This window comes from Dasypus novemcinctus, chromosome 22, assembly GCF_030445035.2.
Source record: "Dasypus novemcinctus isolate mDasNov1 chromosome 22, mDasNov1.1.hap2, whole genome shotgun sequence".
Lineage (NCBI taxonomy): Eukaryota > Metazoa > Chordata > Mammalia > Cingulata > Dasypodidae > Dasypus > Dasypus novemcinctus.
This window is the reverse complement of record NC_080694.1, coordinates 15,361,537-15,384,265: the sequence shown is the minus strand read 5'-3', so window position 1 is coordinate 15,384,265 and position 22,729 is coordinate 15,361,537. Positions and strand designations below refer to the sequence as shown.

The following is a 22,729-nucleotide window of genomic DNA, read 5'->3' as shown; positions in this document are numbered from 1 at the left end:
CACCAACCCCAGTGCCAACCATAGGTTCAGTAAAAGTGACTGAAGAGGCATATGTAGAAAGTCCACATCTGAGTCCAGCTCCATCAAACTCAGGAACACAAATTCCAAAGTAGGGCCCACTGACAAGGCACTGAGCTCCAGAGTCAACTGCCATGACTGTAGAACCTGTGTGTCTCTATAGCCCTCAGGAGCACCAGTACCTGCAGTTGTATCTACTTTGTCTGTTTCTGGGATCCTGCTGAGGCACATATAAGCATGACCCCTCTGATGACCTCCTGACCCTTTTTTGAAGACTCTTAGCCATATAAACTCATTTGTCTTTACTATTTCCCCTTTTTATTCAAGGTTTTTTTTCCTAGTTTCATCACCAATTAGTGATTGGTAGTAATCCCTCAGTGCCAGGGATGCTCATCCCTGGGAGTCATGTCCCATGGTGGGGGGGAGATAATGCATTTACATGCTGAGTTTGGCTTAGAGAGTGGCCATATTTGAGCAACATGGAGGACTGAGGGGGAGAGTTGAACATGAGAGATCATCAGGTATGTGATTGAAACTATAATGCTAAGAAAACTCTAGAAAATATAATAAGGAAGGATTATCTGTTTAAGATGCAAAGGAGGGTCAGCTGGCACAGAAGCAGGCTTCTAGGGAGTGTGTGAGTGCTCATCTTGCCATAGTGTGTTATATCATTGGGTGGAGACACATAGTATGAGTGGGAATGTGTACCCACATCCTGAGGAGGCCTGATGTTCTGAAATAGAGGGAATTGTGTCCTTCAAGAGAATTGGTGGCTCCCAATGGGGGAGGACAGTCTAGTATATCAAGCCCTCAGTATTGTTGTGTCTGTGAATCTGGTCTTTCAAGCAGTGAAGACTGGTTGTCACTGTGGGCCCTGAAGGAAGGGGGAGAGAGGAATAGAATAGATGGAAGCAGGGTACCTGGGAGGCAATGGAGTGCTCCACAAGATTGTGCAGTGATGGATATAGGACACATTAAATTACACCAAAAATGTATAAAAGTCTATAGGCTAAAATGTAAACCATTATGTAAAACATAACTGAAAATTTAGAAAATTGTACAGTCTAAAATATAAACCATAGGGAAACAGACATCCCAATGGATAAGGCATCTGCCTACCACATTGGAGGTCCATGGTTCAAACCCCAGGCCTCCTTGACATGTGTGGAGCTGGCCCATACACAGTGCTGATGCACACAAGGAGTGCCATGCCACACAGGGGTGTCCCCCACATAGGGGAGCTCCACATGCAAGGAGTGCACCCCATAAGGAGAGCCACCCAGCATGAAAGAAAGTGCAGCCTGCCCAAGAATGGTACCACACATATGGAGAGCTGACACAACAAGATGACACAACAAAAGGAAACACAGATTCCTGGTGCCGCTGATAAGGATAGAAGCACTCACAGAAGAACACACAGTGAGTGGACTCAGAGAGCAGACAACTGGGGGGAAGGGGAAAGGGAAGAGAAATAAATTTTTAAAAATTAAAAAATTAAATATAAACCATAATGTAAACCAAAATGGAACCATGGTTGATAGCTATGTTTCAAAATCTGTACATCAGCTGCAGCAAATATAACATGAACATGTAAAAATGTCATTGCTGGGGAAGGGGGAAAAGGGTTTGACATTGGATATATGGGAGTCCCTTATATTGTATATGTGAGTTTACTATGATCTAATACTTTTTTGAAAACAAAATTAAAAATTAGGAAAAAAAAAGGATGCAGACACTGAGGAAGAAATGTCTTACATTTTGATACCTCTATTTGAATCTTTAATTTGCCATACACAGGAAGAGACGAGATGTGGAGGCATCTTTGGGACTTGGAGCTGCCCTGGATGGTGCTTCAGGGGCAATCACCGGACATTGTAAATCCTCCCAGGGCCCATTGGATGGAATGGGGGAGAGTGTGGACCATGATGTGGACCATTGACCATGAGGTGCAGACATGCCCAGAGATGTACTTACCAAACGCAATGGATGTGTCAGGATGATGGGAGTGAGTGTTGCTGGGGGGGGGGGGGGGGGGGCGGGGTTGGGGGGGTTGAATGGGACCTCATATATATTTTTTAATGTAATATTTTTACAAAATCAATAAAAAATTTTGCCATACAAATATCATGGAAAGCTAAACTTGCTTCTGAGATCGGTTATAGAGAAACTCCCTATTCCCAGTGGTAGGACAAATTATTTTGGCACAGAAAGGACCTGAAGAAAGTATCAAGTCCAAGAATATCTTATAAAAGCCCTTTTTTGTAGTAAATCAACCATTGTAGGCTCTGTATAATACTTATGCATCACCAGAAAACCACCAGAATCCTACTAAGGGTCAAGTAATAGTTCCTTTCAATTAATAATAATAGATATATGATTTTAATGGCATAGTCTTTCATGCCCATGAAAAATAATCCAAAAAACAAACAACACAAGAACCAGCTCTTTTCCTGAAGGCACAGGTTTACCCCAACACAGCACCAAGCTAATGACACTACCAGCATTGGGCTTCAGCATTGCACACTACTCCAGAGATCAAAGGTGCTCGATTCCTGTCCCAATCTTCAATATTCTTTTTTCACAATAACTGTAAAAACAAGTCACATATCGCCTAGATCCACAAAATCACCTTCTTGTTTGGCCAAGTCTTCATCTCACAGAGCTTTCCAACCACTGGTAGGTAAGACAGACTTAGAGGACTGTGGCTGGAGCAAAACAAATGGTACAGGCAGGCAGAATTCCTCAGCAGGGTGAGAGCCTCTGCCTGGAAGGCCACCTGCCTGTGGTGTCTCTATTTTCTCTTGTAAGCTCTGACCTTCCTCCATTCTTTCCAAGAGTTTGCTCTAATGGCCACTGTGCCAATTAGGATCTGGACTTCTTGAATCCAACTCAGGTACCGCTGGGCCCAGACTTAGCTTTCTGGCCCCTCTCTGTGAGGCAACAACAAACCACAGTAGTCAGTAGGTTTGCTGTGCCAGCTGTCATAGAATGCCCAAAGGTTGTCTTGCAGCTCATCTGAAGAATTAATAAGTTTGCTAATTCTCTTACCTAGAGGGTTTTTAATTAAATGATCTGTTTCTTCCCTGAAAAAACCCTCTTTTGGGAGTTGGTTTAGGCTGAGTGAGTGGCAAAGAAAGTTGTTGTTGATGTTTCAAACACATTCCTTTTCACTGACCTTTGTCCAGTTTTTGGCTTTTTCACATTAAGATGGTATTGGAGCAACATCTGGGCTTTGGGTTCAAACTGTACAGACCAATCCCACACGGTGAGCAGATGCAAAGGCTTGCTTTGTGTATCCTGGCCTTCCCTATCCATGTTAGTATCATTTTGATGGGTAAATTGAAGAAGAAGGTGCTAAAAATAAGTATGTACAGGCTATCTGACAAAACAGGTAAGTATCCATGAATTCAAATGCTGGGGAATGATGTGCCAGCTGCCACACACAATCTAAGAAAAGCAGGAATGCAGGAGCCTTTCTTCTTTGTCACTCTGGCATAGATGGTTGCAGTGATCCAGGAAACAGTACCCACCAATGATCCACTCCTTTTGGATGAGACTCTGGAAAACAAACCTAGTTCTACAGTGTGTGTCCATCATCACATGTACCTGAGAGGAAATGACACAGTGGAGGTCAGAAGTGTTCTCCTCTAAGAGAAGAACATTCATGCTCTGTGCTTCCAAATATTTTATAACCTCTATTGTTTTTTTAGACAATGTCTGATTATGTCAAGCCAGCTGCTGCTTTCCAACAGAGAAAACCATTTTATATCTGTGTCCCAAAATTCAGTACTATTATCAATCAGAAATAGCTGCTTAAATTTAGAGTATGCAGTCTGGATTTCCTGCAGGAATCAGAAGTTGCTTGATAGGTCTTCAGTTTTAACAATTTCATAGGGTAGCTGTGGATGGTCTTGTAAATTCCATCCAAGAAGTTTTTATGGATTTGTAAATTGCCATCTTCCTGTTCTTTGGGCAGAGGTGACATTTTTAAAAGGGCACATCCACTGTGGCAGGACCAACACCATATTGGTACTCCTTGACCATGGAAGTGTGGACTATCCTCTTCAGGAGGAGGGATAGAGAAAACGAAGTGCTCTAGCAACCTTTCACAAACTGTATGGCCCTCATTGACACTGCCTAGTACTTCACCTTGCCTTTGGTCTCTAATTACCAACACCAGTCCTTGAGCCTTTCAAACATTACAGTAAGGTTCTTGGCATCTGTGGCTATACTGCTTTGTGCAGTAGTTGCACAGGAAAACAGGAACAAATGTTTAAGGACTTTAGGAGCTTGGTTATGAAGTATTATGCCAAGATAAGTGGAATACTCAGAAGTCATTGCAGTGGATGATGAATTTCTTGGGATATTTCTTTAGTTGTCCAAAGAGAGATTTTTGGTTTGGTTTGTTTTTTTCTCAATAATCTCCCCATAAATCTAATCAACACAGTGGACTGTAATGTCATTTTCTCCTATAAGCTTTTTCTTCAATTGAGTTTCATCATTATCAAATGCAGATTCATCACTACTCAAGAAAGCATCTTGAAAAAAAAAACAAAGCACCTTGAAGTCTGAGCAGACAAGGCTCCCATAGATCCCATGATGACATGAATCTTCTTGGACATACTTCAGTACTGTGCTGGCTTCACAAAGCAGCTGGTCTCCTGGTAACAAGTGAAGAGTTAAGTTACTTCCTTCTCTGTTACTCCTTTCCGTTTGTGTGAATTTCCTCCGGCCGCCCGTATGACACTGAAGAGGGCTTAGGCTCCTTGGTGCCACCGCCACTGACTACCCCTTTCACAGCAAACTGCCGTCCTGGGCTGCAGCAACTCACGAGAGCAGAGGAGGAGCCTGGGGCTCAAGCAACTGCAGCGGCCGCGGCCACCAGCAACAGCGGCTGGAGCTCTGCCCTTCCCGGCTCCTAAAAATGAAATTAACAAATCTTTTGGAACGAATTACCTATATTAGGAATGAAGAAAAATTGCATAAAATATATTAAAAGCATTATAGAAAGATACAGTTGTACATTTTGTGGTAATGAACATTGTATTTTATATTAAATTGATACACTCCTAGAAAACAAAAGTTAACAAACTGATAGAAGAAAAACTACAGAATATGATTAGTAATATATGTCTTTATTAAATTCATTTGGAAATCATAGAAATTAGATAGGTTAAAGAGAAATCCATGTCAAGATAGAATCATCACCAAAAATATTTTTAAATTTTTAAGGAAAAATTTTTGGTTTCTTTCAGTAACGCAAGATTGATTATTTTTAAATTTTGAAAATTAATTTACATAGTACACATTACATCTTAACATAAAATAAGATAACTATTCTAGGATCATCTCAAGAAAGTATTTAATTTAACTAATGTTATAACTTTAAACTTCTATGAACCCAGACTTTACCCTATTCCAGCTCTGTACATGAATGAACTTTCCAAAGTTTCTTTGCAATGGCCATTTTGTCTTTCCTGCCCCATGCAAAACTGTGATTATATTAATATGCAACAAAAACATGCAAAATAATTTATAGTTACAAATTAGGATAGTAATCATTGGATGGAGTCATTCAGTGTTGGGGGATTAGTGACTGGAAAGAGAAACAAATAGGAATTATGGAGTACCTGGGATAATGCAATGCTAGACGTGAGTGCTAGTTACAGAAGTTTGCTCAGTTCCTGAAAGTTCATCCACAGTAAGTGCACATTTTTAAATGGATTTCAATTTTACTAAAGTTCTTAAAGAACACATCATAAGTTATTTAATATATAGAAAACAGTATTATAAAATATATGAGAAATACAAAACCAAATATGACTTTCTTGTCAATAAATTTAAAAGGGCTTAATTAACCTATTATAATATTCAATAACATAGGTCAGATCATTAAGTTAAATTCAGCTCTATATTAAGTATCTTCACTATGAACACACCTAAATGTAATTAGCATGCTTCAAAATAAAAGAATGGGCTGAGGAAACTACAAAGAAAATACCAATAATTCAAAACATTAAATAATACAATCAGCACTCTTGCTGTTAAAAAGTAATAAAAATAGGAAAGTGGCTGTGGCTCAATTAGTTGGGCTCCCATATGGGAAGCCCCAGGTTTGCATCCCAGGGCCTCCTTGTGAAGGCAGGCTCACCCACCAGTGCCGCAGAGTACCACCTGGTCCACCAGCATGGCAGAGTGCGACCTGGCCTGCCAGTGCCATGGAGAGCCAGCTCAACAAGGTGACACAACAAAAAGGGAGACAAACAAAAACACAGAAGAGCATGCAGTAAATGGACACAGAGAGCAGACAACAAGCAAGCCACAAGGGGGGTAATAAATAAATAAATAAATAAATAAATAAATAAATAAATACAGTCACAGAAGAATGCACAGCAAATGGGCACAGAGAGCAGACAGCAAGCAAAAAGTCACAAGGGTGGGGATAAAAAAAGTAATAAAAATGTAACTTAATTTTAAATAAAAACAAAATAGATCATTCAAATTTGGATTAAAATTCCTCTCTAAAATTAAAGAAAATTGTAGAATGTCAACAACCAATTATATATATTATATATATATATGGATCTACATAATACAAGGAAAGCAAAGCTCAAATAAAACTTTAAAAAATCCAGCTACTATAGTACTGTTCTAATTATAATAAAAAGTGTGATGAAAATTCAATTTTCTGCATCAAACTGCTAGAAAACAGAAGATGACAATAAAATGAATGAAAATGAAAGGACAATATAAAGAGTCCCATGATAATTAGGTAACTTATTTATTCTTCATTTTGAAAAAAAATGGCTATTCTGCATATTTCACCTTTCCATATAGATGTTATCCTCAATTTATCAATTTAAACCATATTAAATATCTTAACATCAAAATTTACTTGGTATTTGTGCTTGATATTTGGGTTTTGTTTTGGTTGGTCAGCTATTTTATTTGATGACTTATTGTGTGGTGGCCAGGGTATGTTACATGTGTGATTTCTACCTTGGAACTTAAGGAGGTGGGATAGTCTATAGAAATTTTCAGGAGATAGCATTATGTTCTTTATTGTAAATTTTCTGGTGAAAAATTTTCTCCATTCCCTCTCCCATCCCAAAATGTTGATGAAAAAACTCTTTTTTTTTTAAAATTACAACTCAGGGTATTAGAATAAACTGAAGAAAACCTAAGGTCAAATATATATATATACACACACATATATACATGTATATATGTGATATATGTATATATCAGAAGAAAAAAATTCAGACTCATAAAGTCATATTATCAAGAATGTCCAAAGTTTTGAAAGGAATAAACAAGAATAAAAGTGAAACTAAAATTCTATAAATCCGAAGAATATTCTTCAAAATGAAGTCAAACTAAAGATATTCCAAAACAAGCAAAAATGGAGATAACTTTCATAAGGTACAAGACAAAATGAAGAGTAGTAGAATGTCTCAGAGCATAGTAGTACAATGTCTTAGAGCATAGGTTGAAAAGAGGATTTTTATCATGTCAGCAATGGAAATGGATCAGATACTATGATTATGTACCTGGAAACCAGTTGAATCATCTGAAATATTATTCAAAGCAGTGAGTTCAATATTAATATGCAGAAAGGGACAAGATGGCATCCAAGTGAGTATACCCTTGTCATCTCTCTCTGCAAAGAACCGGCTGAGTGGGGATGGAATCCTGCAAGAGTGGGCTGTTTCAGGAACCATCAAAGGCAGGTTCCAGTCGATCTGGAGAGACTGCAACAAAATTAGTGCTTCCTCAAGGTAAAACTGTGGGTTTCTAACACTGGAAGTCAGAAGTTGTGGGAAGGCAAAACTCTTCCCCTTAAGGCTGGGGCTGCAGCATTCTCTGAAAAATGCTGATCACATGGCAGCAGTCCTGAGCCCCATGTTCCCCAAACATGTGATGCCCAAGCCTGTGTTCCCTGAACCTCCATAATGCACATTCCCCAGACCCATGTACACCAAGTCTGCATTCTCCCAGGCCTCTGGTTCCCCAAGACCAGCAGTCCCCAAATTCTGGCATTCCCCTAGCCCTCTGGTCTTGTACTAACTCTGGGAGAGGGAGGTTTTTGGTGGGGGGTGCAGAAGGATGCAAAGACTGCAGGTTCAATTTTCTGGTTCCCCTTCCCCCCCCCCCCCCCCCCCCCCCCCCCCCCCCCCCCCCGCTTTGAGCTTGGAAGAGCATACCGGCTGGCTTGTGAAGAGTCTAGGAAGAGAGGAGAGACAAATCTGCTGAGGGAGCCCAACTTACCTAAATGCCCTAGGATAGGAAACTTAGTCTGGGAGAAGATGGAATCAGAAAATTAACTAGCCCCCTGGAGCACACTTAAGGGAGAGAGACAGTAGGATGTACTTTGTAGGCTTCCAATAGCATATTTAGGGTTCCTGACAAGCTGTGGGTGCTCTCTCTCAAGAAATTAAGAGTCATTATTTTCTGTGGTGAGTTGGTTCACCAGGGTCCCATTTCAGTCTCCAACAGGAGCCCTCACACAGCCTTCCTGCTGTCCTGGGAGAGAGGGAAGTGAGGAAGGGATAAAGGGGGAAGGTCAGAATCATAAGCAGTTTATTCAGTTGCAAAGAGGATTCCTTGCTTGAGGCCTTGTCTGTTTTTTTTTAATTGGTTTGTTTTCTTGTTTTTCCTTCCTCTTTATCCCCCCATGGCCCTTTTCTCTTTTTCTTTTTTCTTCTTTTTCTTGCTTCCCTTTTTTCTTTCTCTTTTTTCTTTTTTATATTAGCTTCTGCAGGCAGTGTTTCTTATTTGCTGTGCTTCCTCATACTCGATTTCCTCTTTTCTGTGTGTACTGATTTTGGCTACCAATAATATCCCCTTTCCTTTACATATTTCTATCCTTCATCATCTATTGTTTCTTTTACATTCCACCTCTCTTTGTTTATCTGACTTTTTATTTCTATTCTGTTTCTATCCTCTATTCTGTTTTCTATCTTTTATTCAGTATTATGTTATTCTCCTTTCTTTTTTCTTTCCCTCTCTCCTGACCACACTGGCCTTCAATTCATACAGTATTCCTCCCCATATTCAGTTTACTACCTCATTACAGGTACTCCACTTTTTTACTGTTACAACTCTACACAGCTTATATGAGTTTAATATCCATTCTCCTAGATATCACATGGTTCTTCTACTAACATTTACTATCAATACTACTATTAGACTTTTTATTTTCTTACCCCTTTTGCTTTCTCTGGCACTGATAGACAACAAGGAGATACAATAAGAAGAACAAAGTGACAAAGAGAAGACTTAACATGCACACAAAACAACTCCTAAATAAACCCCTGAGACTACTCAAAGAAGCTAATCAACTGAATAAACCCATCTAGATAAAATGATAACCGGACAGCAACAAAAAATTATAAACCATACCAATAATCAGGAAAACATGGCCCAATCCAATGAACAAACTAAAAACCAGGGAAAGGAAGAGAACATCGAACAACTAATCAAAGCTCTCAAAACATGCATCATAGAACAATTTAATGAAGTGAAGGAAGAGATTAAGGATATTAAGAAAACACTTGGAGAGCATACAGAAGAAATTGTAAACATACACAGAAAGATAATGGATATAATGGGGATGAACAGCTCACTCCAAGAAATCAAATAACTGCAGATTTGAAGAGGTAGAAGAAAGAATTAGTGATGTGGAAGACAGTGTATCTGAAACCAGATAGTAGAATCAATTGATAAAAAGAAAAACTCAAGCAGGGACTTAGGGACCTGAATGACAATGCAAAATTCACAAACATATGAATTATAGGCATCTCAGAAGAAGAGAAGGGAAAGGGGACGAAGGGGGTGTTGGAGGAAGTATTGCTAAAAACTTCCCAAACCTATTGAGGGAGATCAATGCCCATGTCCAGGAAGCACAATGTACCCAAAACAGCATAAACCCCATCAAGCCTACCCCAAGACATATACTTGTCAAATTGCCAATGCAGTATGGATAAGGCAAGAAGGCAGTAGTATGACATAGTCAAGGTACCAAAAGAAAAAAAAATTCCAACCAAGAATACTCTATCCAGCAAAGCAAACATTCAAAAATGATGGAGAGTTCAAAATATTCACAGATAAACAGAAACTAAGAGAGTATGCCAACAAGAAACCTGTCTTCAAGAAATACTAAAGGAAGTTCTGCAGGAGGAAAGAAAAAACAGAAGAGACAGAGTTGGAGGAGAGTGTAAGAACAACTAACATGAAAAAAAGAGGAAAAAAATTAAACAAAGTATGACAAACACAAATCCAAAGAAAATATGGCTAATATAATTAATTCCTTGAAAATAATAACACTGAATATCAATGGATTAAACTCACCTGTCAAGAGACTCAGACTGGAAGATTAGATAAGGAAATATGACCCATCTATACACTGTCTACAAGAAACATATCTTACACCCAGGGATTCAAAGAAATTGAAAGTGATTGGCTAGAAAACAATCTACAGGTAAACAATAACCAAAAAGTGGCAGGTGTAGCTATATTAATATCAGAAAAAATAGACTTTAAATGCAAAACAATTGTGAGAGACAAAGATGGACACTATGTATTAGTGAAAGGGATAATCATTCAAGAAGAAAAACAAGCATAAATATTTATGCCTCTAACAAGAGCTCCTCCAAATACACAAGGAAAGCACTGGTAAAATTAAGTGAAGGAATAGATGCCTCTACAATTATAGTGGGGGCTTTAATACACCATTATCTCCATTGGACAGAACATCTCAAAAGAGAATCAATAAAGAAACAAAGACTTTGAACAATATATTAAAGGATCTGGACCTAATAGGCATATACAGAATATTACACCCAAATACTGCAAGATAAACTTTCTTCTCGAGTGCACATGAGTCATTCTCCAAGATAGACCACATGCTAGGCAACAAAGAAAGTCTCAATGAATTCAGAAAGATTGAAATCATACAAAATAATTTCTCTGACCACAGTGGAAAGAAGCTGGAAACCTGCAAGGGCCAGAAACCCAGATTTGGCACCAAGATATGGAAGTTAAACAATACACTCTTAGAGAAAAACAGTGGGTCAAGGAGGCAATCTCAAAAGAAATCAGTGACTACCTTGAAACTAATGAAAATGATAACACAACATATCAAAACTTACGGGATGTAGTAAAAGCTATACTGAGAAGGAAATTCATAGCCATAAATTCATATGTCATAAAAGAAGAAAGAGCAAAAATTGAAGAAATAAATACACACTTGGAGGAATTAGTAAAAAAAAAAAAAACTAACCCCAAAGGAAGAAGAAAGAATGAAAGAACAAAGATCAGAGCAGAACTAAATGAAATAGAAAATAAGAAAGTACCTGAAAAAATGAAGTAAAGAGGTGGTTCTTTGAGCAGATTAATAAAATTGACAAACCCTTAGCTAGACTAACAAAGAAAAAAAGAGAGACGATGCAAATACCCAAATAAGAAATGAGAAAGGGGATCTCACCACTGAACCAAGAGAAATAAAGACTATCATAAGAGGATACTTTGAAAAACTATATTCCAGCAAGAAGGCCAATTTAGAGGAAATGGACAAAATCTTAGAAACACAAAATCTTAGAAACACAATGACAAAAGAAGAAATTGATGATACCAACCAACAAACCAATCACAAATAAAGAGATAGTATCAGTCATTAAAAACTTCCCAACTAAGAAGAGCTCTGGGCCATATGGCTTCACAGTTAAATTCTACCAAACATTCCAGAAAGAACTAACACCAATCTTGCTTAAACTCTTCCAAAAAATCTAAATAGAAGGAACATTGCCTAACTCATTCTATGATTCCAATATTAACCTAATACCAAAGTCAAACAAAGACACCACAAGAAAGTAAAATTACAGACCAATCACTCAAAAGAACCTAGATGCTAAAATCCTCAACATCATACTGGCTAATCGTATTCAACTGAATTGAATTATACACCATGATAATTGAATTATACACTATTGAATTATACACCATGAATTATACACCATTGAAATATACACCATGACCAAGTGGGATTCATCCCTGGTACACAAGGATAGTTCAACATAAGAAAATTAATTAATGTAATATATCGCATGAACAGATTGAAGGAAAAAATCACATGATCATATCTATAGATGTAGAGAAAACATTTGACAAAATAAAGCATTCTCTCTTGATAAAAACAAAAGATAGGAATAGAAGGAAGCTTTCTGAACATGATAAAGGGTATATATGAAAAACCCACACCTAACATCATTTACAATGGTGAAATCCTAAAATCCTTCCCTCTAAGATCAGGAACAAGACAAGGATGCCCACTATCACCCCTTCTATTTAACATTGTGTTAGAAGTACTTGCTCAAGCACTGAGGCAAGAACCAGACATAAAGACATCCAAATTGGAAAGGAAGAAATCAAAATTTAACTATTTGCAGATGACATGATCTTATACATAGAAAGCCCTGAGAAGTCTACAACAAAGCTTGTAGAACTTATAAATGAGTTCAGTAAAGTTGCAGGATACAAGATCAATGCACAAAAATAAGGAGCATTTCTGTACACCAATAATGAGCAATCTGAGGGATAAATCAAGAAACAAATACCATTTACAATAGTCAATAAAAAAATCAAATACCTAGGAATAAATTTAACTAAAGAGGTAAAAAACTTATACACAGAGAACTACACAAGACTGTTCAAGGAAATCAAAGAAGACCTAAATAAATGGAAGAATATTCCCTGTTCATGGATAGGAAGACTAAAAATTATTAAGATGTCTATCCTACCAAAACTGATCTACACATTCAATGCAATCCCAATAAAAACCAACACAGCAGTTTTTAATGAACTAGGAAAACTAACTATGAAATTTATTTGGAAAGGAAAGAGCCCCAAATAGCCAAAGACATATTGAAAAAGAAAAATGAAATTGGAGGAATCACACTACCTGACTTCAGAACATACTACAAACCTACAGTAGTGAAAACAGCATGGTATTGGCACAAGGATAGACACACTGACCAATGGAACCAAATTGAGATTTCTGATATAGATGCTTATATATACAGTCATCTGATATTTGACAAAACCACCAAGCCCACTCAACTGGGGGAGAATAGCCTCTTCAACAAATGGTGCTTAGAGAATTGGATATCCATATGCAAAGGAATGAAAGAGGATTACCATCTCATGCCTAATACAAAAATCAAAGCAAGGTAGATCAAAGACCTAAATATAAGAGCCAAGGCCATAAAGATCTTGGGAAAACAATGTAGGGAAGCATCTACAGGGTCTTGTAATAGGAAATGTCTTTCTGAAGTTCACACCCAAAGCATGAGCAGCAAAAGAACAAATAGATAAATGGCACCTTCTCAAAATTAAAGCATTTCAAACCTCAAAGGAGTTTGCCGAGAAAATGAAAAGACAGCCTAACCAATGGGAGAAAACATTTTGTAACCATATATCTCCTAGGAGACTAATATTCTACATATATAAAAACACCTACATCTCAAAAATAAAAAGACAACCCATTTGAAAAATGAACAAGAGATTTGAACAGCTGCTTCTCCAAATAAGAAATACAAATGCCTAAAAAGCACATGAAAATTTTCTCAAAATCACTAGCAATTAGGGAAATGCAAACCAAAACTACAATGAGATACAATCTTATTCCCATCAGACTATCAGCTATCAAAAAACCAGAAGACTACAAGTGTTGGAGAGGATGTGGGGAATGGGAACACTCATCCACTGCTCATGGGAATGCAGAAGGATCCAACCATTCTGGAGGACAGTTTGGTGGTTTCTCAAAAAACTAGCTGTGGATTTGCCATATGAGCCAGTAATTCCACTGCTGTATATATACCCAGAACTGAAAACAAGGACACAAACCAATATAGGCACACCAGTGTTCATAGCAGCATTATTCACTATTGCCAAAAGTTGGAATCAACCCAAATGCTTATCAGCAGATGAATGGATAAATAAAATGTGGCATAAACATACAAATGGAATACTAATCAGCTATAGGAAGGAATATAGTACAAACACATGGGATAACATGTATGAATCTTGAGGACCTTATGTTGAGTGGTGCAAACCAGGCATTAAAAGACAAATACGACATGAGCTCTCTAATGTGAAGTAAGTAAACCAAGCTGTCTCAGAGAACTGGAGACTAGATGATAAGCTTAAAAAGAGTTTGGGGGGAGAGGAAGGTCGTGAGCTGATGCCTACATGGGTGAAATCTATGATAACCTGGAGGTAAGTGTTTGTATAGGGAAGGGATAAGTGGGAGCATAGGGATACCTTTGAGTGGGTCTTTGCAGGCTTGAGTGTGACTAGGGTTGGGAGAATGGGCCAGATGACCAAAGGAATCTGGGAGGCCAGGGAGGAACATTTGAACATGGGAGATTGTGTGGTATGTGTTTGAAACTATAATGTTGATAAAACTCTTTAGAAAATATAATAAGGAAGGACTACCTGTTTAAGGTGCTAAGGGGGGGCATCTGGCACAGGGGCAGTCTTCTTGGGAGTGTGTGTGTGCTCATTTTTTCATAGTGTGCAATATCGTTGTGTGGAGACCCATACAATGACTGTGAAGGTGTACTCATCCTGGGGAGACCTGATGTTCTTAAACAGAGGGAATTGTTTCTCTTAAAAGAATTGGTGGTTTCCATTTGGGGAGGACAGTCTAGTATGTCAAGCATTCAGGATTGTTGCAAGTATCTGTGAATCGTGTCCTTCAGGTTGTGAAGATTGATTGTCACTGTGGGCCTGGGGGGAAGGTGGAAAGAGGTATGGAACAGATGGAAGCAGGGTAACTGGGGGGCAATGGAAGTGTTCCACAAGATCATGCAATGATGAATATAGGACATGTAAATTACACCAAAAATGTACAAAAGTGTATAGGCAAAAGTGTAAAGCATAATGCAAAACATAAGATAATTAAAAATTTAGAAAATTGTACAATCTAAAATATAAAGCAAAGTGTAAACCAAAATGGAACCATGTTTGATAATTATGTTTCAATTTCTGTACATCAGCTGCAGAAAATATAACATGAACATGTAAAAAGATCATTGCTCGGGAATAAGGAAAGGGTTTGATGTTGGATATATGGGTGTCCCCTATATTGTATCTATGATCTAAAGCTTGTTTGAAGACAGAATTAAAAATTAGAGAGAGAAAAGAAAGAAAAGGTGTAGACACTGAGGAAGAAATGAAAGAAATGGCCTTGCCACTGTACATACTGGGAAAAATCTATTACAGTGATGCAGGGCAAAAGCTCAAAAACAAAGTTTTTAATATTTGTCATTTTTTAATAATCCAATTAAATTTTACCTTATTTTAGTTTTTCTAAATAGTATGTATTCTATTTCTAATCTTTAATCCTATCACTACTATTTCACTTTCCTATTAATTAAATTTGGCAATATATTAGGCTTCATTTTGGAAGAAGTTTTGTACCAAAGAGGGGTTCATCTATGGCAGGGGAGGAACACTATTATGGGGTGTTATTGATGAGAGACACATGGTTGGGAGGGAGTTCTCCAGGGCATGTATATAGTGTACATAAATATGTTTGGGTATATGTTGGATATTTTCATAGTAGTTACAGTTACAAACAAGAATTGAGGGAGTGCTGAGTTCCTAGCCAGGGATGCTCTTTCACATTCCCCAATGGAACAGCAACAATCCCCCAAGTGCAATGGCAAAGACCAATGAAGAAGGATGGTCCAATGATAATCCCTTGATACTGATGACTATGCTTATGAGCCTTGTGCCTGAAATTTGAACTAGGCCTAGAGCTGCAGGGTGCCTAAGAGTTACCTCCTGAGAGCCTCCATGTTGCTCAAATGTGACCACTCTCTAAGTCAAGCTCAGCATGTAAATGCATTACCTTCCCCCCAGCTTGGGACATGACTCCTGGAGATGAGCCTCCCTGGTGCTGAGGGATTATTTCCAATTACTAAGTGGTGATGCAGCTAGAAAGAAACCTTGAATAAAAGTGTCAACTCAGACCAGCAGAATGTCTTGGCCTACATGTAGGATCATTTGTTAAAAACTGCTTTTTGACCTTGAATAAAGGAGGGAAATGGCAAAGAGAAATGAGTTCATATGACTAAGAGTCTTCAAAAAAGAGTCAGGAGGTCATCAGAGGGGTTGTGCTTATGCACACCTTAGCAGGATTTCAAAGACAGCCAAAGTAGATACAACCCAGATACTGGTGCTCCTGAGAGCTATGGAGACACACTGGTTCTATGGTCATGGCAGATGGCTCTGGAATTCAGTGCCATGTCAGTGGGTCTTGCTTTGGAATTTGTGTTCCTGAGTGTGATGGAGTTGCACTCAGATATGGCCTTTCTACACGTCTCTTCTGTCACTTTTACTGAACCTGTCATTGGTGCTAGGGTTGGTGTATACTCAGGAGACTTGAATCTCTGTACTGACCATGTGCCAGCTGGGCCCTGAGCCTCAGCAGAGTTGCAACTCCTACTCTCTGGTTCATTGAACTTACCAAGGTCAGCTAACAGAGAGGTGAAGATGGTCAACCTCTACACCAAAAGACCAAGAGTGCCTACAACTGCAAGCAGGAGAATTGCATCCATCATCCATCCATGTGGGATCTAAGCCCCTTCTCAATATAGAGGTGGAGTGGACATAACCGTCCCAGGGTCCACAGGATGAAGGAATAAAATATGGATTAGAGTGGACTTACTGATATTCTACTGTAGAACTACTGTGACCAGTAATATAGAAATTGTAACATTGATGTGGAGAAAGTGGCCATGGTAGTTGCTGAGGGTGGGGAGAAGGAAGAAGAGATGTGATGTGGAAACATTTTTGGGACAGGAGTTATCCTAAATTATACTGCAGGGACAAATGATGGATATTATATATCCTGCCATAACCCACTGAAAGGACTGGGGAAGAGTGTAAAGTACAATGTAAACTATTATACATGTGGTGCAGCAGTGTTCCAAAATGTATTCATCAAATGCAATGAATGTGCCACACTGATGAAAGAGGTTGTTGATGTGGGAGGAGTGGGGTGAGGGGGATTGGGGGTTATATGGGAACCTCATTTTTTTTTAATGTAATGTTTTGTGTGATCTATTAACTTTTAAAAAGATAATTAAAAATAAATTAAATTTTTAAAAATATTAATATGCTGAAAATAACAGCTCATTAAGGAGAATCAGTCATTTAGAAGAAATAATACAAGAAATGGTTCATTTATAACACAATAAAGAACAGGAGGTGATCAGAAATACATTGATGACAGAGTAAAATGGTAAATAATTTTTTAAATGCACAAGACCATTCTTGAAAAATTGTAGATCCTCATTCTTTTGGAAAAAAACTTCACCTAAATTAGCTGAGGCATTTAATATGATTCTCAATTAAAATATAAACCCTAAAAAATATAGAGGCCATTTTTAAATGAAGAAATAAAGTAAAATATACTAATGCTCTCTTAAGAATATGAGTAATGAATTGTAATATGCTCTAGCAATGAAAAGAAAAATGTGCTCTAAATTATCAATGATGAAGAGTAGATTGAAACTCAAATATTTAAAAAGAATAATGGAAAAGTACATTATTATTTATTATGGATCCCATATTTGTGGGAATATATGTCTTGATAATTTCTGACTATTTGATTCATGGTGATGGAATATATAAATGTTTATCATGGGTATGAGTGATCTATACTTCACACTACGTAACAGGCTACCAGAAAAATATTATAAACTAGGGTGTTTTTTCTTTTCCTTTTTTTTTATATTTTAAGAAATGAGCATTCTGTAGGAAACAAGATAAATACTTTGAGACATGGGTTAAGACATGTATTTCTGAAACAAGTTTAAAATATAAAAGGAGGAGGTGGGGCAAGATGGCATCTGAGTGAGTGCACCTTATAATCTCTCCTGCAAGAAAGCGGCTGAGTAGGGTTGGAGTCCTGCTGGACTGGGCTGTTTCAGGTGATTGCAGAGCAGGACATGTTGGACGTTGATTTAGTGGGAGGGTGACAGAGGAGATTCTTGTAAGAGGTAGAATTTTGTGTCTCTTTAACAGAGGTTGGGGTTGTGAGCAGAACCCTTCCCCCTGGGGCTGGTGGCCCAGTGGCAGCGATTCTGGAGGCTTTGCTGCACTGGGGAGTTCCCAAGCCCTGAGCGGGCTGCTTCGGGAGCTTGCAGGGTGGGAGGTGTCTGGTAGTCGATCTGATCAGACAGTGACAGAGGAGATTCTTGCAAGAGGTGGAATTTTGGGTTTCTGACATGGAAGTCAGAGCTTCTAGTTAAAACCCCTCCCCTTAGGACTGGCAGCCCAACTGTGGTGGTCCCTAAACTGTTTGTAGTACAGCAGCACCCCCAGCAGGCTGTTTTGGGGGCTAGCAGGGTGGGAGGTGTCTGGAAGTTGATTTGGTGAGACAGTGACAGAAGAGATTTTTCTGAGAGGTGGACTTTTGGGTTTCTGACATGGAGGTCAGAGTTTGCAGGCAAGACCCCTCCCCCTGGGGCTGGTGCCCAGCTGTGGAGATCGTAGAATGCTGTGTTGCACTGCAGTGCTCCCAGGTTCCCTGTTAACCCGATGCATGGTTCCCAGGTCTGTGTCCCCCAAACCCTGGTGGCCCAAATCTAGAGACTCACACCTCTTGAGTCTGCAATATCACAGACTTCCCATCCCTGAATCCACCACTCCCTGAGGTCCATCTGAAGTCCTTGATTATCCTAGCCCTTGGCATTTGTGTTGGTTTTTTTCTCTTTTTTCTTTTTCTTTTTAATTGTCTTGGTTATTAATATTGCATTATCTCCTGGCCTTTTCTCACATTTTGTCCCCCAAGGTCCTTTTTGTTTATTTAGGATTTTTTTCTTCTTTTCTTTTTCTTGCTTGTTTCCCTCCCTTTTCTTTGCCCATCCACTTTTTTCTTCTCTTTTTTTCTCTTCTCTCTTTTTCTTCTTATTTTATTTTATTTATATAATAGGTGCCGCAGGGAGCACTTAACATTTGCTGTGTTTCCTCATCCCCCATTTCCTCATTTCTGTGTGAATTGATTTGGTCACCTACACTATCCCCTTTCCACCACATCTTGCTATCCTCCATCATCTACTGTCTCTCTTACATTCCACCTCCCTTTCTTTGGCCCCCAAATTGTCTAACTTTTAATTTCTAATACATTTGTTCTGTTCTCTCTCTTTTGTCCACCCTTCATATTATTATCTTTCTTTTCTGTTTCCCTCTCTCAGGAAAAAACTGGCTTTTTAATTCATACTGTATTCCTCCCCATATTCAGTTGACTATCTGATTGTAGGTACACTATTACTGCTATAACTCTACACAACTTACATGAGTCTAATATCCATTCTCCCAGATCTCACATTGTTGCTCTGATAACATTTATTACCAATACTACTTTACATTTTCTTACACATTTTCCTTTCCCTGGCCCTAATATTTTCCTTTAAAAGTGAACCTAGCCAGCAACAAGAAATTAGAGTAAGAATAACAAAGTGACAAAGAGAAGACATAACACTTGCACAAGAACAACAACTAATTAATCCCCAAGACTAGACAAAGAAGCTAAGGAACTGATTAAAATCAAGATAAAATGAAGACAGACAGCAACAAAAATCTACAAATCAAACCAATAATCAGGAAAACATGGCTGAATCCAATGAGCAAACTAAAAACCAGGAAGGAGAGCAGAACATTGGACAAGTAATTAAAGATCTCAAAACATATATTAGAGACCAGCTTAATGAAGTAAAGGAAGATTTTAACAATATGAAGAAAACACTTGGAGAGGAAATTGCAGACATATGCAAAAAGATAACGGATATGATGGGGATGAACACCACAGTTCAAGAAATCAAAAATACACTCTCAGCAAATAGCAGCAGATTAGAAGAGGCAGAGGAGAGAATTAGCAACATGAAAGACAGTACATCAGAAATCAAACAGGTAGTAGAATTGATTGATAAAAAGATAGAAAAAATTCAGCTAGGACTTAGGGACATGAATGACAATGCAAAGCACACAAACATACATATTATAGGTATCCCAGAAAGAGAAGAGAAAGGAAAGGGGACAGAAGGAGTGTTGCAGCAAATAATGGTTGAAAACTTCCCAAATCTACTGAGAGAGATGGGTGTACATGTCCAAAAGCATAACACACCCCAAACACCAAAAATCCCAACAGGTACACCCCAAGACATATACCAATTGAATTACCCAAAGCTCAAGAAAAAGAGAAAATTGTAAAAGCAGCAACAGAATAGAAAACCATCACATACAAGGGAGGCTCCATAAGTATAAGTGCTGATTTGTCATCTGAAACCATGGAGGCAAGAAGGCAGTGGTAGGATATAGTCAAGGTACTAAAAGAAAAAAATTTCCAACCAAAAATACTCTACCCAGCTAAACTGGCATTCAAAAATGATGGAGAGTTCAAAATATTCACAGATAAACAGAAATTAAAAGAGTATGCCAACAAGAGCCCTGCCCTTCAAGAAATACTAACAGGGAATTCTGCAGGAAGAAAGGAAAAAACAAGACAGGCAGAGTTGGAGGAGAGTGTAAGAGCAACAAAAAAGACAAAAAGAGAAGGAAAAAAACAAACAAAATATAACAAATACAAGTCCAATCAAAATAGGGCTAACATAAATAATTACTTGAAAGTAATAACACTGAATGTCAATGGATTAAACTCACCCATCAAAAGATTTAGACTGGGAGATTGAATAAGGAAATATGACCCATCTTTAAGCTGTCTACAAGAAACACCTCTTAGACCCAGGGATTCATGGAGGTTGAAAGTGAATGGCTGGAAAAACCTTACAAGCAAACAAAAACCAAAAAAAGTCAGGCGTAGCTATATTAATATCAGACAAAATAGACTTTAAATGCAAAACAATTGTGAGAGACAAAGAAGGACACTATATATTAGTGAAAGGAACAATCTCTCAGGTAGAATGAACAAAGACAAATATTTATGCTCCTAACAAGGGCACCTAAAAAACGTGAGGCAAATGCAGAAAAAACTAAGTGAAAGAATAGATGCCTCTACAATTATAGTGGGAGATTTTAATACACTACTATCAACTTTGGACAGAAGATCTCAAAACAGAATCATTAAAGAAACAATAACTTTGAACAGTATATTAGAGAAGCTGGATCTTGTAGACATGTACAGATCATTACACCCAAACACAGCAGGCCATACATTTTTCTCAAGTGCACATGGATCATTCTCCAAGGTAGACAATATGTTAGGCCACAAAGAAAGGCTTAATGAATTCAGAAAGATCAAAACATAAAAAATAATATCTCTGAACACAGTGGAGTGAAGCTGGAAGTCAGATCTCACACCAAGATATGGAAATTAAACAGCACACTCTTAGAAAAACAGTGGGTCAAAGAGGAAATCTCAAAAGAAATCAGTAACTACCTTGAAACTAATGAAAATGATAACACAACATACCAAAACTTATGGGATGCAGCAAAAGCAGTACTGAGAGGGAAATTTATAGCCATAAATTCAAACATCAAAAAAGAAGAAAGAGCAAAAATTGAAGAACTAACTGCACATTTGGAGGAATTAGTAAAAAACAACAAAGTAACCCCACAAGAAGAAGAAAGAAAGAACAAAGATAAGAGCAGAACTAAAAGAAATAGAAAATAAGAAAGCACTTGAAAAGATAAACAAGACCAAGAGATGTTTCTTTGAGAAGATCCATAAAACTGACAAACCATTAGCTAGACTAACAAAGAAAAGAAGAGAGAAGATGCAAATACACAAAATAAGAAATGAGAAAGGAGATATCACCACTGACCCCACAGAAATAAAGACTATCATAAGAGGATACTTTAAAAAACTATGTTCCAACAAAAACAACAATTCAGAGGAAATGGACAAATTCCTAGAAACACATAAGCAGCCTATATTGATGAAAGAAGAAATTGATGATCTCAACAAACCAATCACAAGTAAAGAGATAGAATCAGTCATTAAAAACCTCCCAACTAAGAAGAGCCCAGGGCCAGACATCTTCAAAGGTGAATTCTACAAAACATTCTGGAGAGAACTAACACCAACCCTGATGAAAATCTTCCAAAATATCAAAACAGAAGGAACATTACCAAACTCATTCTATGATGCCAACATTACCCTAATACCAAAGCCAAATAAAGACACCGCAAGAAAGGAAAATTACAGACCAATTTATCTAATGAATCTAGATGCAAAAATCCTCAACAAAATACTTACTGTATTCAACAACATATTAAAAGAATTATACACCATGACCAAGTGGGATTCATTCTGGGTATGCACGGATAGTTCAACATAAGAAAATCAATCAATGTAATATACCAAATAAACAGATTGAAGGAAAAAAATCATATGATTATATCTATAGATGCAGAAAAAGCATTTGACAAAATACAACACACTTTCTTGATAAAAACACTCCAAAAGATTGGATTATAAGGAAATATTTTGAACATGATAACAGTAAATATGAAAAACCCACAGACAACATCATTTACAATGGTGAAATCCTAAAATCCTTCCCTCTAAGATCAGGAACAAGACAGGGATGCCCACTCTCGCCCCTTCTATTTAACATTGTCTTAGAAGTACTTGCTTGAACACTGAGGCAAGAACCAGATATAAAAGGCATTCAAATTGGAA

General features: G+C 37.9%; 1 pseudogene; it reads right to left on the bottom strand.

The window, feature by feature from the left end:
• Positions 1-2,618: 2,618 nt before the first annotated feature.
• On the bottom strand, positions 2,619-6,207 carry LOC101412317 (myotubularin-related protein 12-like; annotated as a pseudogene).
• Positions 6,208-22,729: the final 16,522 nt, after the last annotated feature.